General features: G+C 48.4%; 1 protein-coding gene across 4 annotated transcripts in view; it reads right to left on the bottom strand.

The window, feature by feature from the left end:
- Positions 1–15,646, bottom strand: part of WSCD2 (WSC domain containing 2) — a 113,974-nt gene that overhangs the window by 70,850 nt on the left and 27,478 nt on the right. The window contains exon 2 of one of the 4 annotated variants that reach the window (XM_037004324.2): positions 4,519–4,662. The exons of the other annotated variants lie outside the window; for them this stretch is intronic. The gene's annotated coding sequence lies outside the window, so the exon portion shown is untranslated. The remainder of the gene's footprint in view (positions 1–4,518; positions 4,663–15,646) is intronic. 4 annotated transcript variants of the gene reach the window in all.

Genomic DNA, 15,646 nt, shown 5'->3' with positions numbered 1-15,646 from the left:
AGCAGAATCCCCATCCGGCATATCTGAAATCTAATTGGGTTTCTCATTCTCTGCCAGCCCCCAAGTGATGTCTGCTCATCTGGCCTGCCTGCAGCCTGAATCCTGTTAGGTTGAGTTAGCCACAGTCCCCCCTTACTCCTGATGTTTCCTGATGTTTTAGTAATCTTCCATCCATTAACCCCTGACACTGTTTTCTAGCTATAAATTCCCACTTACCCACGCTGTATTCAAAGTTGAGTTCATTCTATCCTGACCTCTCTTTCCCCTCCTGCAATAGTTCTGAATAAAACCTGTTTTTATCACTCTAACTACTGCCCAGCTGTGAATATTCTTTAACAATAGAGCCAGACCCATGTATCTACACACATGGGGAGAGAATGTGGTTGAAAAGCAGAGAAACTGCCTAGATAAATATGGCAAGGAGTTTGGGCTTTGGTGCAAGACAGACCAGAGTCCAAACCCTGCTTGGCCACTAACCAGCTCTGTGAACTTGAGCAAGTGACTGGGTCTTGGTTTTGTCATCTGTAAAATGGGGACAAGGACAAAACAGCCCCTGATTTTTGTAAAGATTAAGTAAGGTAATGATGTTAACCTGCTTATTGGGGCCTGAAAAATAGCCCACGTGTAATAAATATCAGTTGGATGGGCGCACACAGCTGGCTTTGAGGTGAACGGCTCCGCTAAGGTGGAAACCAAAGGTAGATGTGGTTTACATCAGATCTCAGCAAGGCAGGGGTATCTGATCCCCGGTGGGTCCCCACCACATACACACCCAGTGAGCCAGAAGGTGCCTTTTCCCCAGTGGCCTCCTGCCCCTCTGACCAGACCAAACAAAGGCCCACTGTGTGTGCTGACCAAGACAGGCTGCCGGGCTGGCTAAGAGGCCCACTCAGGCCCTGCTAGGTAGGCATCAGAAGGCTGCTGACCCTTTGCAATCTACAGAGCCGAATTCAGCATCCTGTGACCCCTTCTCAACAGACATGCTGAACACAGGCAACTCTGAGCTGGCCTCGGCTGAGACTGCCCTTGTGCGAGCCCCTGAGAGGCACTAGTGTCCCTCCCAGGCCTGACCTAGGGGCAAGACAAAGGCCCCCTCCCCACCCCCGGCTGTTAGCGTTAGAAGCTTTGGCTTCTCCACGTTAATTCAAGAGCACCCACAGCTCCTGCTGAGCAGCTGAGGAGCCCTCTGGGACCTCTTTTCAATGGCAAACAGTAATTTGCAAACGCTCACAAGGCAAGGAGCAGACGATGGCACAGCTGAGGCGCAGCTGGCCTTTCTCACAGTCCAGGGCCTGCGGGGCCACTTGGAGACCAGCAGCTGCTCCTGGCTGGTGGGAGGGCCTGGGGGGAACCAGCTGGGGCTTTTACAGTGAAGGGGCACATGTGGGTCATGCCTGGTGTATTTGTGTCCTTGGGCTACTACAAATCACCAAAACTGGGTGGCTTAAAACAACAGAAGTCTATCCTCCCACAGCTCTGGAGGCCGGAAGTCCAAAACCAAAGTGTTGGCAAAGTGTTCCTTCTGGAGGCCCTGTGGGAAAATCTGTTCCGTGCCTCCCTCCTGGCAGTGTCCAGCATTTGTTGGCTTGTAGACGCATCACTCCAATCTCTCTCCATTACTGTTCTCTCTCTGTGTGTGTGTCCCTGTTTTCCTTTCATTTAGGGACACCAGCCATTGGATTAGGGCCTACTCCATTCCCGATGGCCTCATCTCAACTAATTATACCTATTTCCAAATAAGGTCCAATTCTGTGTTTCCTGATCAACATGAATTTGGGGGGACACTTCAGTATACACTGTACTGAATTCCACTTCCGTCACTTGCAGCTGTGTAATGATAGTCAAGTGACTTTACCTCTCTGATCCTGTTTCCTCATCTTTAAATATTTTAAAGATAATTTGAAGATTGTTACAATGATTAGATATGATGATACAGTACAGCAAGTGGTCATGAGCACAGACCTGGAGCCAGATAACTTGACACCTACTTGCTGTGTGACCTTGGACACATAGCCTAACCTCTCTGGTCATCTCTTCCTTTGTTCATAAGACAAGGAGATTGAAAGAGATCAAGATCCTCCTCCCCCTCCCATAGTCCCAGTTTCTTAAAGGTCCCTGAAGACACTCTAGGGGTTCATGGGACCTCAGGATTTCCAAAACCCTAGAAATCATACCCTGATCCTCAACAATGGTACAAGTCTGCTTTTTGGCTGGAAATGGATTGACTCAGTGCTAGAGTTCATTCTCTCTCAAGATAAACAGGATTCTTTTCAATAATTATCATTGTCTCTGATGAGGTTTTTTTTTTTAATTTAGTGAAAAAAAATCTTATTTAAAATCATGCAGTTTGTTTAAGAAGCAAAAATCTTTCTCAACACAGAAGAGACCAATAATCACAAGACAGTTCTTGGAACTGAAGAGGCGTGGGCTCCATGGGTTAGATGATACCAGCTAACAATAAATACTAACTGCTCAAGTTATGGAACACTCACTCGATGCCAGCCAACCCTGCCATCCACATCATCTCTCATTTACCCACTGAAAACCTATGAGGCAGGTACTCTTATCTCCTTTATTTTGGGGTTGAGAAGACAGGCCCAGAGAGGGGCCAGTCACACTGCCCATTAGTGGCTAAGTGAGATCTGAATTCAGGTCTGTTTGACTCCAGAGCTGAAACTCTTAAGTAACCAGTCAAACTGCCTCAGTCGACTATGAGCTCTAGAACAGGAAATGTAATGTGAGCTATCTGCATAACTTAGAATGTTCTAGCAGCCATGTTAAAAAAAGTAAAAACAGGTGAACTTTGTTTTAATAATATATTTACTTTAACCCAGCTTATCTAAAATATTGTCATTTCAATATAAAACATTATTAATGAGATCTTTCATATTCTCTTTTTCATACAAAAGATCCCAAATCAAGAAGCATTACAGTTGCCCCTCTGTGGCCTCCTTCCATGGGAGGGAGGGAACTGAACACCTGTGCCTCTGGCATCCTCCACACCAGTCCGGGTACCAGAGCCCAACAGCTCCCGCCTCCTCCCGCCTTAGCCCACCCCCGGCCCTGTGGGCGGCTCAGGCCACTCCAGATGAGGCCCTCCCTGGGCTGACTGAACCCAGCTTGCTCCGAGCTGACCTGGGCTCCCCATGGATCGGAAATAGCCCTGCAGAGATGACAAAGACAGCTGCTGCAAGCCAACAGGCCTAGCTTTAAACCCCAGCTCAGCGTTCCTAGCTGGAACTTGTCCACTGTCCCTTAAAACTGGGGTCATCACAATACCTCCTTCTTCACAAGGTTGACAAGAGGGTCAGAGGAGGGCCTGTAAGACTTGCTTTTCTCTCTTGAACATTTATGAACATTATGTTGGACGCTGAGTATGGACAGACAAGTGGTATTTTTATTCCATTTTACAGATGCGGAAACAGAAGCTCTGAAAGATGGAATCACTTGCCCAGCATCACCCGACCAGCAAATGACAGGTTCAACAACAACAGACCCTTCTCATAGGGTGGAGTTGTGAGGATGAAATGGATGAGTACATAAATTAAAGCACTTAGATGAGTTCTGGGCACAGAGTGTCCTGTAGATTTTTGCTCTCCTCATCCCATTATCACCATGGCCATTGTCACTGACCTTACATCACCAACGTCACTGCCATTATCATCATCATAAGCTCCATCATCAATTACATCATCATGTCCATCATCGTCATCACCATCAATTACATCATTGACATGTCCATCATCATTGCATCAATTATGTCATCGACATGCCCATCATCATTGTCATCACCATCAGTTATGTCATCGACATGCCCGTCATCACCACAGTCATCACCATCTGACATCATCATCATGGATGCTGTCGTTGTCATCCTCCTCACCATCTTCTGCTTCCCCATGTGTGTGGTGAGCACAAAGCACAGTGTTGGGCACAGAGTTGCTTCTTAATCTGAGCAAGTTCCTCAATCTTAGCCAAGCAGTAAATTGTGTTAACTCCAACCAATCACACACACACACACACACACACACACACACACACACAGATAAAGGGAAGGCTGACAGATGATTCTTGTTTGGAAAACACACGCACACACATTGGCCTACACCCAGGATATTTTCTTTGGCCAAAGGACACTGCCAGCACACAGCTCTGAGAATGCCTTTGGGGAGACACCCACCGCAGGTCCTGTGGGGTTTATTTTATCCTTCCCAGTACAAGAAGGCTCAGGGAGTGCAGTCTCCACCTTTGGCTTCCTGGCCACCCACAGAGGAAGCTGCCAAGTGAAATAACCTCCCTTGGGTCTTTAATGGTCTGCTCAAACAGAGGGGACGTTGTTTGGGGCATTTTATTTATTTATTGTCAGCTCTACTGCCAGCCAAGTTTATACAGAGTCACTGTAGGTCAAGCTCTGGGCAGAACCAAAGACGCCCTCTCGTCTGCCTTTCCTCTCACCCGGGGAGGTAGCCTCTCCATGACTCCTTCCGTGCCCTCCATCCCTGGCCCAGGACAACTTACCCAGCCCAGTGGCCTACTCCACCCCCACTCTGCTCTCCCGTGATCTCTAATGAAGCCAGCAGCACCATGCTGATCGGATTTATGCACAGACATTGGCGTGTCAGCAGCATCTTCCTGAATCTCCAGGCTCTGGGTGGCTGGGAACTGGAGAGAGGGCAGAATGGAATTTCAAAAAAGGGAAATAATTTTAGCACCACTCAAATCCTAATGCAGGAAGCCTCCCACTCTCAGTTTACACCGGCCTTTCAAAGTTGACATTTCTAGTGAGACCTGGGAACTAGCCGAATTGTGCAATTCTGGGCTCCCCGTAGAGCTAAGGGTATTCCCTAGAACATGCTGAACAAGGACACTTAGTCCACAGATTTTACTGAGCACCTACCATATGCCAGGCACAGCGCTAGGTCATGAGGCAGAGGAGAGAATATAAAACCCCAGTTCCATGGATCTTACATAAGGGAGCAGAAACTTGATTTCACTACCTTGATATGCCATCTGGATTTCAGAATCATCACTACTTTAAGCTAGTGTTCACTGACCCCAGCCCTGTGTTACATGCTTACATAAATAATCATTGCACTATTACTGCAACGATTCCAAGAGATAGGAACTACTCACATGATCCCCATTGGACAGACGAGACAACAGAGGCACAGGGGGGTTGATAAACTTGCCCCCAAGTCGTTCATTGAGAAACTGGGAGAACTGGGACTTGAACCTGGGAGCCTAAAGCTATGGATACACAGAGGAGCATCCAACTCAGTCCTGGGGAGAGAAATCAGGCTGTGGCCTGAGCGATGCATAGGGGGTGCACAGTGAAGGAGCCGGGGGAGGAGGAAAGGACACTCTGGGGAGACAGACAGTCACCAGGGGTAAGTGACATACTTGAGGGCTCTAGGTCAAAAGTGGCAGAGCATGTGACCAAGCCCTAGGACTTCTGCCTCCAGGCCCATGCTGCTACTCCTGTTCTATACCCTTGACCTCATGAGCCCTGCTCTCTAACCAGCTAAGCTAAACCAGGGCTCAGCAGGAGCCCAAAATAGATACAGCTTCCAGGCAAAATAAGGGCAAGTCAATCCTGCCCCATTCATCACTCTGACTAGGCCAGCCTTATTTTCAGGCAACTTGGCACTGGGAACAAGTTGAGGGAGAAAGACAGAGAGAAAGAGAGAGAAAGAGAAATGGGGTGTGGGTAGGTGCTCTTTCAATCCTGTTGCATTGCTAAGTTTCTGATAGAAAATCTTATCATTCTTTGTCTGAGAAAGGTGCCAAGACATTGGTTGATTGCACCTTCCTTTCTTCCAGCACAAATATGCTGCAGAAGCCACATCTCCTCCAGCCAGTGTGCTTTGAGGAGGACTGACCTCATACTCAGCTCCAAAAATGGGTGAGGACAGGTCTAAACCAATCAGCATAGCCCATCTCCCTCTCCCACCAGGTGAATGGTTCAGGAACAGGGAGGCGATTAATTAGAACCAGTAAGACTGGCTGGGAGAAAGAGAGAGGTTTTATTTCTTATGGATTAGGGCATCTAGGAGAAGTGAGCTTGGGTTCCTGGGAATATCTTGTTACTATCAGAGAACCAAAGACTAAGGGAAGGTAGAGATGCAGTGAAACTTAGATCTGATGGTCTTTGTTTGAGCCTGGATCAAGCCAAACCTGAAGCAGGTTTGTAGATTTGGATGTCAGTGAGCCAAAATTATTCTCTTTAGGAACCACTTGAATTGTGTTTCTGTCAATTTTCAACATTAAAAGTCTTATCTGAGTCAAAGCTGCTGCAGGAGTCTCCACCAGGTTTGTGAACACCCGTGGTCTGGGCTGTGGGAAGGAGAAATCTGTGATGGAATTGAAATTGGGAAGGAAGAGTTTTCTGAGACAAGGATTTGGGATAATCATGAGTCCAAGGGGCAGAATCAGCTCTGCAGAGAATTTAAATGCAACCCATGTTTTCCTTAATAAAGAATAATAGTAGTTTTGTCTAGTAACTATCTGGCTATTGTCTTTCGTGCATTATGTAATCCAATTATTCTTATCACCTGATAAAGTAAGGATGAATATTCCCATTTACAGATGAGAAAACTGAGACCCAGATAGTTGTGGCATACCTAAGACACAGAGTGAGCAGACAGCAAACTGGACTTGGGACCAGGTGGGTCTGACAGGGGCGCCCCTGACCCTAACACATCACCACCCTCCAACAGCAGGGGCATTGGGAAGATCCTGCTGACCTCCAGTGGATGGGACTCAACGTCCACCCATGAGCAGATGACCAAGTGTGTGAATTCCACCAGGACATTTTCTCCATTTAACCTTGGCAGGATCCCAAGGGCAATACACACTCTCCCAGAATGGCGGAGAACTTAGGCTGGGAATAGGAGCCCCAACAGATCCACAGTGCAGGAGTGTCCTGCATGTTTACTACCACTGCCAGCTACAAGATTCATGAGCTGTCCCCATCATGATGATAGCAAGATCAGGGCCATTTAATGGGTACCTCACAGGCCTCCCAGGAGGCTATGAGAACCCCACTGCACAAATAAGGAAGCTGAGGCTCAGAGAGGTTAAGTCACTGATCTAATATCACAGAGCGAGTACAGGTCTCAGACAAAGGAGGCTTTTCAGGACTCCGGTGTTTTCCAAAGTGTAGAACCAGCCTTGGCATGAGGTAAGAATCCAGCATTAAATAACATGCAATCACGAAATGAGCAAGCTCCTTCCTTTCCATTTTCTTTACTCTTTGATTACATCAAGAAGAAAATCTCTTTGGTGCTAATAGGTCTTTAACGCTTCCGTAATGCTCCCAACCACAGAGACAGACCTCAGGCTCAGAGCCCCAGGCCGGTCACAGTATCTGGCTAGAATTGATCAACCTTGTTATGTTTTTGTAGTGTTTTTAGTTATTTATTTTTTTTACTGCTATTTAGGGAAAGTCACACTGATTTCATATTTGCAGCTAAGTTAACTTCTCCAGCAGTAAAAAAGTTAAGTCAGTTCCAAGAAAAATAAGCGAACGTGGTAAAAGTCAGAAAGGAAGGTGGTGTGCTGAGTTCTGTTTGGGTTGGGAGATGTCTCCACCACGTGCTCAGCCAAATCCCTACTTTCTGGCTCATGGCTCAGCAGGGGGAGAGGATCCAGCATAGGAAGAACAGGCCCAAGTGGCACGGCAGGTGGGTCCGTCTTCCCTCCCCATCCCCTGCCACGTCCCGCCTGCCCCAACCCCCAGGGTCACGTGATGCTGTCCTGGTCTGCAGCGTGAGGGCCCCTTGGGCCTTCTTGTCTTAGACTCCTGGTTATCAGCCCACCACGGAGACAGAGGAGGAATCCTCTGGCGAGAAAGCAATATGGCAGAGAAGACACTCCCAGGCTGGAGAAGCCGCGGTACCCACGGACACCACACGCCCAGCTGCCCCGTGATCCCACTATTCTGCTCCCAGGCATACGCCTCCAAGACACGTACCTACCAGGAGACTCTTACAAGGACGTTCCTAGCAGCTCCGTTCGTTACGGCCCTAAGCTGGGGAAACAGCCCACGTGTCCTTAACAGGAGTGGATGAAAACAGAACAAAGATGGAATGAACGGCTGACACAAGGCACAAGGTAGGCAAATCTCAGACTTAATGTGAAGCGGAGGAACATGCACAAAAGACAAGACACTGCATGATGCCATTTATGTGAAGTTCAAGGACAGACAAACTAATCCTTGGTGACAGAAATCAGAACGGTGGGCTGCCTTTGAGAGAGTGCAATTAGGAGAGAGCACAGAGGAACTTTCTGGGATGATGAGAATGTTTTGCACCTTGACCTTGCCAATGGTTACCTATTCTATACATTTGTAAATGTGTACTGATATTTTCCTTTACTGTATGTAAGTTGAACTTCAATAAAAAGATTTTTAATCCCCATCTCCCAAAGATTTGGGATTTAACAATACTATAAACAAATGAAAGACAATTAGTCTTAATGGTGATGCCAACCACTCCCTCACTGTGCCGAGTTACGGAGAAGACGGTAAGCCCACCAGGATGCCACGTAGGCTAGCACTGATGTCAGCATGTACCGTTCATTCATCCAGTACCGCTCGGAAACCACTCTGTTGTTCTTTCAGCACCTTTTCTTTTTTCTCTCCGTTTAGTGTATTCACTTCCTATTGCTGCAATAATAAATTAACCACAAACTCAGATGCTTAAAACAACACAAATTTATTCTTTGTGGTCAGAAGTGTAAAATGACAGTGTCAGCAGGGCCAGCTCTTCTGAAGGCCCTGGGGGAGCACCCATCTCCTGGCTTCTCCAGCTTTAAGAGAGCCGCTGGCATTCCTGGCTCCTGGCCCCTGGCCACTGCCAGCATCACACCAACCTTTTCTGCCATACATCTCCTTTTCTGGCACTGACCCTCCTGCCTCCCTCTTACAAGGGCCCTTGGGATGGCCTTGGACCCTCCCAGATAATCCAGGATCATCTCCCCACCTAAAGATCCTTAATATAATCACATCTGCAAAGTGCCTTTTGCCATGTCAGGTAGCATATTCACAGATTCAAGGGATTAGAACGTGGACATCTTTAGGGAGTGGGGAGTATTCAACCAATTTGACTTAGAAAGAACGGCATAGACATTTTAAGAGAATAGATTCTGAGATCAGGTCAGAGCCACCTGGCTTTGCTGCCCTGCCTATACAGTGGGGCGTCACTACACTCCCTGTGGGTTGCCAGGGAGTTAGCGTGGAGCCTGGTACACTGGAAAAGCTTGTTAAATAGCCTGTGTAGTCTGTGTTCAATGAATGGATTAAAAAAGCCACCTACTATGTGCTGGCACTTTGCTCCCCATCTATCAGACCCCAGAACACTTCAGAAATGTTTCTGCAGGGCCCCCGGGTCTGGGCAGAACTTCCCTGGAGAGGAGAAAGTGGGGCCTGGCCCCCAGCCCCTCCACAAAGTGGAGGAAGTGTGTCCTTCAGGAAGCCAGGTGGGGCCTGAGCGTCCTCCCCAGCAGGGAATACACGTCCTAGCTTCTCTGGTGGCTGCCTGTTGTTGATCCCAGATGGAATTTCCTTGGCACTTAGGGAAAAACAGATGCTGAGATGCGAAACAAAATAGCTTTTTCTCTCTTTTCCCCAAAAGCAGAGTTTAGCTCACAAATGTGCAGGGCACACTGATTAAGCTGAAACGAGAGTGGTGCAAGCCCTGGGAACCAAGAATGTCACTTTCGCCCAAGTGTGAAGCAGGTTGAAGGCGGTGAGGTCCTCCTAGCCCGTTTTCCAAGGTGCATACACTTGATTACCCCATCATGGATCTGAAGAGGATTTGTGATATTTTCCCCTTATCTTCCCCTGGGAATGGCAGATTTCCAAGAGCTTGGGGAGCAATGTGGGGCTGCAAGGGACAAGCCCAAAGGAGGCAATGGGAGCAATGTGCCAACATCCCCTTCATGCCTGGGGCAGAATCTGAGACCACCTCTGCCCTCCTTTTCTGTCCTCACCAGAGCACCAAGGTCACGGGCAGGGGTAAGCATGGGCCGTCTGTGTTTGCCTCCATTTCTGCCACTTGGCTTCTGTATGACCTCGGGCAAGCAACTTCTTCCCTCTGTGAGCCTCAGTCTCCTCCTCTGTCAAGTGAGGAGGATGGCGATGACAGCACAGGGGCCATAGTGAGAGTCTGAGAAGACAGGTTTTAGGAACATGCAATGAGCTTTGCACACAAGGGCTCCTCATTCTGATCAGGTGGTGTGTTCATTGTTCATATACAGAACTGAAAGTTCCCAAGAGGGAAAGTGACTTACCCAAGTCACACAGCCCCACGTGTAAGAAGACATCTCCCAGCTCCGACCCACTATCAGCTACCCAGGAACCACAGGGCGGAGCATACTAGGAATTGTGACAACAGGCACCACGCCATGGCTGTTCGGCCTGCGCCAGGCTCTGTGCTGAGCTGTGTATTCGCTTCCTAGGGTTGCCGACAAAGGGCCGCAAGCTGGGTGGCTTCCACAACATAAATTTATTCTCTCACAGTTCTGGAGGCTGGGAAGCCCAAGAAGCAAGGAGTAGGCAGGGTCGTCTCCTCCTGAGGCTGTGAAGGAGAATCTGACCCCGGCCCCTCTGCTAGATTCTGGTGACTGGGAGGCAATCATTGGTGTTCTCTGGAGTACAAAAGCGGCACTCATCTGTCTTCGTGCTCACATGGCGCTTTCCCTGTGCATGTGTTTGAGTCCAAATTCCCCCTTTTTGTAAGAACAACAGTCATACTGGGTTAGGGACCCACCCTACTCCAGTAAGAATGAATACATCCGCAATAACCCCATTTCCAAATAAGGTCACATTTGGAGGTACCAGGGATTAAATTTCAACATATGAATTTGGGGGAACACAAGTCAACCCCTAAAAGCCCCTAACTGCATTACGACATTGTCTTGTAACAGCTCTGCAAGGTAGATTGGAATTAATATTTCCATTTTACAGATGAAGAAATTGAGGCTCAGAGAGGCAAGAAACCCAAGGTCGCACCCAGCACGTGTGCAGTGGTGGTACCAAGATTTGAATATCAGACTGCACAACTCCAGACTCTGTTCTCTTTAGCACACACCTGATTGCCTCCCTAGATGTGCTTCATTCTTAATAACCCGGGGAGGTGGGTTCTGTTCTTAGCACCCCTTTACAGATGAGGAAACTGAGGCTCAGAGAGAGAATGGGACAAAGCTGAGGATTGCACAGCCCATCAGGAGCAGAGCTGGGATTTGAATCCAGGCAGCTGCCTCCCAAGTTTGGGTTCTTGAGCATTTCACCACTCTGTTGGGAATCCTGGGTTCACTACCTGCTACAGTGTAACACAGTATATATCACAGCATATCATGTAGCATATCACATCACATCCAGCTACAGAGTACCCAGGAAAGGATGCAAAGCAAGCTCTGCGCACCCCACACCTCAGGCTCTTGAGTGAGTCCTTAGAACACCCCTGCCCGGCCCCACCCAGCCCACCAGCCATCCTCCTGCAGAACCCACAGTGGCTCAGTGTCACTTTAGGTCTTGAAAGCAGCTAATTCTCGCGGCTTCCAAAGGCCCAGCAGCCCTCAGCCCTGGTCCAGCCAAGCTTCTAAATTAACTATGACTCTCTAATGAGCTGCAGCTCTCGTGTTTCCACGCTCATCTCCTGTCTCCACTAAGGCCCCAGGCAGAGCCCCAGCCAGGCAAATTCCCTGTGCTCAGGGCAGGGGGCCCCTCAGGAGTCCGTGCGGCCTGAAACCCCCAGCAATACTGAACCCTTGGAGTCTGTTGCCTGCTGGGAGCAGTTTGTATTGGAAAAAAGTCAACCCTGACAAAAAACAGTGATGGTAAGAATCTCCCTCCTATGCCTGGGTTCCCTGGAGAAAGATGCTTCAGTGGCCTCCGGGGACTCTCGGGGGCAGGGAGACTGGATTCTTCACTTGGCTGACCCAGCTCCTAGTCCAAGAGGAATAATAAGAGTCCCATACGGTCGGGCAGTCCCAAGAAGTTTGCGTAAGGCTTGCACCACCACTAGCTCATTTATTCAACAGGACAGTCATTCATCACTCAGTGACAGTTTGTTGAGCACCTACTGTGCGCCAGGCATTGTGCAGCAGATGCAGAGACAAGCAAGACAGAGCCCCTGCTTCCCTGGAACTCGTGATGGAGTGGCCAGAGGCAACTGTAGTACTGTGGAACCCCAGCATGGCCACTTTCCCCTTCCTCCATGGCTTTTTTGTCTGTAAAATGGGCACAGAAGTAGGTCCGTCCCAGAGGTGTTGTGAGGACTGAACGGGTTAAATATGAGAAAGGGGCTTAGGACAGAGTCAGATACACAGAAGGTATGTTGACGATTATCATCATCAGAGCTGCTATGGGGAAACAGAGGCTAAGGAGGGCTGGCTCGGCAGTGAGGCGTCAAGAGCTCCGCCTGAGAAGAAGATGATGTCATATTAAGAAAAGGAAATCAGGTGGTGGGAACAGCAGAGGCAAAATTCGGAGGTGGAAGGGGCTCCATCAGCTTCAGGCACAGAGGAGGCTAAGAGAGTGGTGTGTGGTGAGTTTCTGTTTTATTCTAGGGCAACAGGGAGCCATGGAATGTCCCTGATGGTCAGAGTTGTGTTTCAGGAAGAACTCTGGGTGCAGTGTGGAGGGTGTTCCAGGAATCCAGAGCTGGGCCGGAATAGGGAGGCTGGCAGTGAGGGCGCAAGCAAGAAACATACAAAAGGTAACTGATGGGATGTTAAGGGCAGGAACGGGGTCTGTCTTGCCCACTGCTGTGTCTCCAGTGCCTAGAACGGTGCCTGGTATGTAGTAGGTGCTCAGCAAATATTTCTGGATTGAATAAATATGGAGGGAGAAGGGAAGGGCTTGAGTATAACTTGGGCAGGTGGCAGAACTTTAGATGGGGAGGGACACAGGGCTGGAAGAGGAGATAGAAATAGAGAGGATCTGCTGGGATATGACAACCTCATTTATTCTCCTGTGAGTTACCACTGCCACCTTCTCTTTTCTCTTCCATCCAGAGATGTAAATGGAAACTCAGAGAGACAAAGCAACTTGCCGAAGATCACACAGCACAGAAGGGGCAGATATTGGACTCTGCATCTAGTGTTCTTTTGACCACTTCTCAGCCTGTCCTGGAGGCCCTAAGCATGAGGACCACAGAGAGGCCTGTTGTACTGGGGAAGGAGGGAGCATGATCCTACCAGCCAGGTTGCATTTCACGGCTTAGAGATGGAGATTTTTCTCCAAAGTAAAACCTTGCAGCCAAGTTAAAGGTCTTCATTTGTGGCTGGTGTCTCAGCAGTGCTCTGGCCTTGAACCTCCCAGAGTCTGCCTGTGCACCAGCCATCACTACCCCACCTCCCACCACTGCAGGGGCAATTTAATCTTTGGGTGTCCAGTTTCCAGCCACACTGCAGGATGGAGGCCAGCAGGCTGAACTTGTATTAGTAAGGTGAACTGCAGCATTAGCACAAATTACTGACCCAGAGTTACGGAAGCCACTGAAGGACTTTGTGAGGACCCCATGCCAGGGCCCAAGCCTCAGGACAACTGGGAGGTTCAGGCTGAATAGAGCACAGATGAAACCTGCAGAGTACAGATGTTGCCTGACCTTGTTTCATCGCACACAGCCCTGCTGCTGGGTGTTTGCATGGCTTCAGATGAGCCTCCCACAGGTTACGGGATCATTTTCCGGGGAATTAATTTGAGTTTGATTTTCCTGTATGTTTCTCTCCTCCCCGTGTCAAGCAGGTGTCCAGGCTTCTTGTGACACTTGGCCTCAGGGGTATATATGCACGCAGGGAAGGAAACAGAAGCTGCTCACAAATCAGAGGCTGTTCTAGTCTTTGTAGGAAGCCAAAGCAGGGTCGTAAACTCAAATGCCTACAGGGCCAAGGAAAGGAGTGGGGGACACATGAATGCTGATGTGGAAGAAGGAACAGAAGGACCCGCACCCCCCTCACTACCCAGTTTCAGCCCAGAGCTACCTGGGATATCCCATTTTTTCAAGAGATATGGGACATCTGGGATTTTATATAAAATATTCCACTGTTATAATCTTGGAAGCTAAGTTAATTAATTTTAAAAATATGGAAAAGGCAAAACTAGGGAGACAGTAAAAAAAAAATCCCCGGTTGCCAGGGCTTGGGAGGAGGAAATGGAGAAATGGAGCACGGGGGATTTTTAGGGCAAGGAAACTATCTCTGCACGATACTGCTATGGTGGACATGTCACTATACATGTGTCCCAGCTCAGAATATTCAACACAGAGTGAGCCCCAGTGTAAACTATGGGCTTTAGGTAGTAATAATGTATCAATATTGGCTCATCAATTGTAACAAATAACCACATTCATACCAGACATTAATCATAGAGGAAGCTGGGGAGGGTGGGTCAAGAGCAGGCTTGGAAGGGTATGTGGGAATTCTCTGTACTTTCTGCTCAATTTTTCTGTAAGCCTAAAAACACCCCCACCCCAAATAAAGTCTATTGGTTAAACAAATAAACAAGCAACCACAAGCTAAAGTGAAACATCTGGGGGCCTCATTCAATCTTACAACTGTGTTGCAAACTGTGTTGAAAGCTCACCGAAAAGCCTGCGAAGAGGACCTGCCGAGGTGACAAAGTGATTTCCCCGTCACAGGGAACAGGACAGGTTGCAGGGACGTCCTAGCAGTACCAGAGGGCAGTCGGTGGACCTTGATGAGTACCAGGCTGGATGCCAGCTTCCAGACCTGTAGGAAACTTGCAGGGTGGGTGAATGGCATTTCATGGTGACCACGTGCACAGGGTTAGTCCCTGGGGATACCTATCCATGCAGAAGTGAGGGAGCCCCAGTAATGACAAAAACTAAGGTTCTTGCAACCCAGTAGAGGCTCCAAGTCTAATCTGGATTCATTTAAAGAAAGAAAGTTGTTATTTCTGGTACATCTGAACTTGTGCATTTAAATAGATTCCTTGATACCCACCACCCACACCTGTCCGCCTCAACGCAATTCAGCAGGCTGTCAAACCAGTTGGTAAATGTGCGGGTTTGATTTCAATCCATTCTTAGAAAGGCTCTGTTCAAATCCAACCAGAAATCCACTGAACCCTCTACCACTCCAGCTTACCGAGAAACTAACACCTACAAGGTATCTACAATGTACCAGCCACTTCACGAGTACTGTTTTCAAGAGTTTTAACAGTAGTTACTCTGGTTCGGGTGCTCTAGGTGCTGAGCTAGCAGGTTTGGTTAGCCTGTGAGTGACTCATCGCCCAGAGGAGGGACCAGCTCAGAGATACTGCATGTCTGTCCCGAGGTTACCCGGTGGTAAGGGGCAGAGACGGGCGTGCACCCACCCAGCACACGCTCCTCCATCTCTTTGTAATGAATCAAACATACTGCCTTCTTTTTCTGTCCATCTGACAGTCTTTTCCTACACACTGCACAGGCAATTAACAACTACATTTTTGTTCACGTGGGACTTTTCAGAGCTTTGGCAAGCATTTAGGAACCATCTTAAAAATGGTTTCAAAATATTACATTTGAACAGTATTTGAATTGTACCAGAGAGCCTGTTGGTGGGGAATGGTGGGGGATGATGTGGTACAGAGGAGTCAGTGTGTATTTCAGAGACCCCAACACGCCTCCTTATATACAGGGTC

This window comes from Manis javanica, chromosome 15 (assembly GCF_040802235.1).
Source record: "Manis javanica isolate MJ-LG chromosome 15, MJ_LKY, whole genome shotgun sequence".
Classification (NCBI taxonomy): domain Eukaryota; kingdom Metazoa; phylum Chordata; class Mammalia; order Pholidota; family Manidae; genus Manis; species Manis javanica.
The sequence above is the reverse complement of the archived record's forward strand: the minus strand, read 5'-3'. Positions and strand labels throughout refer to the sequence as shown.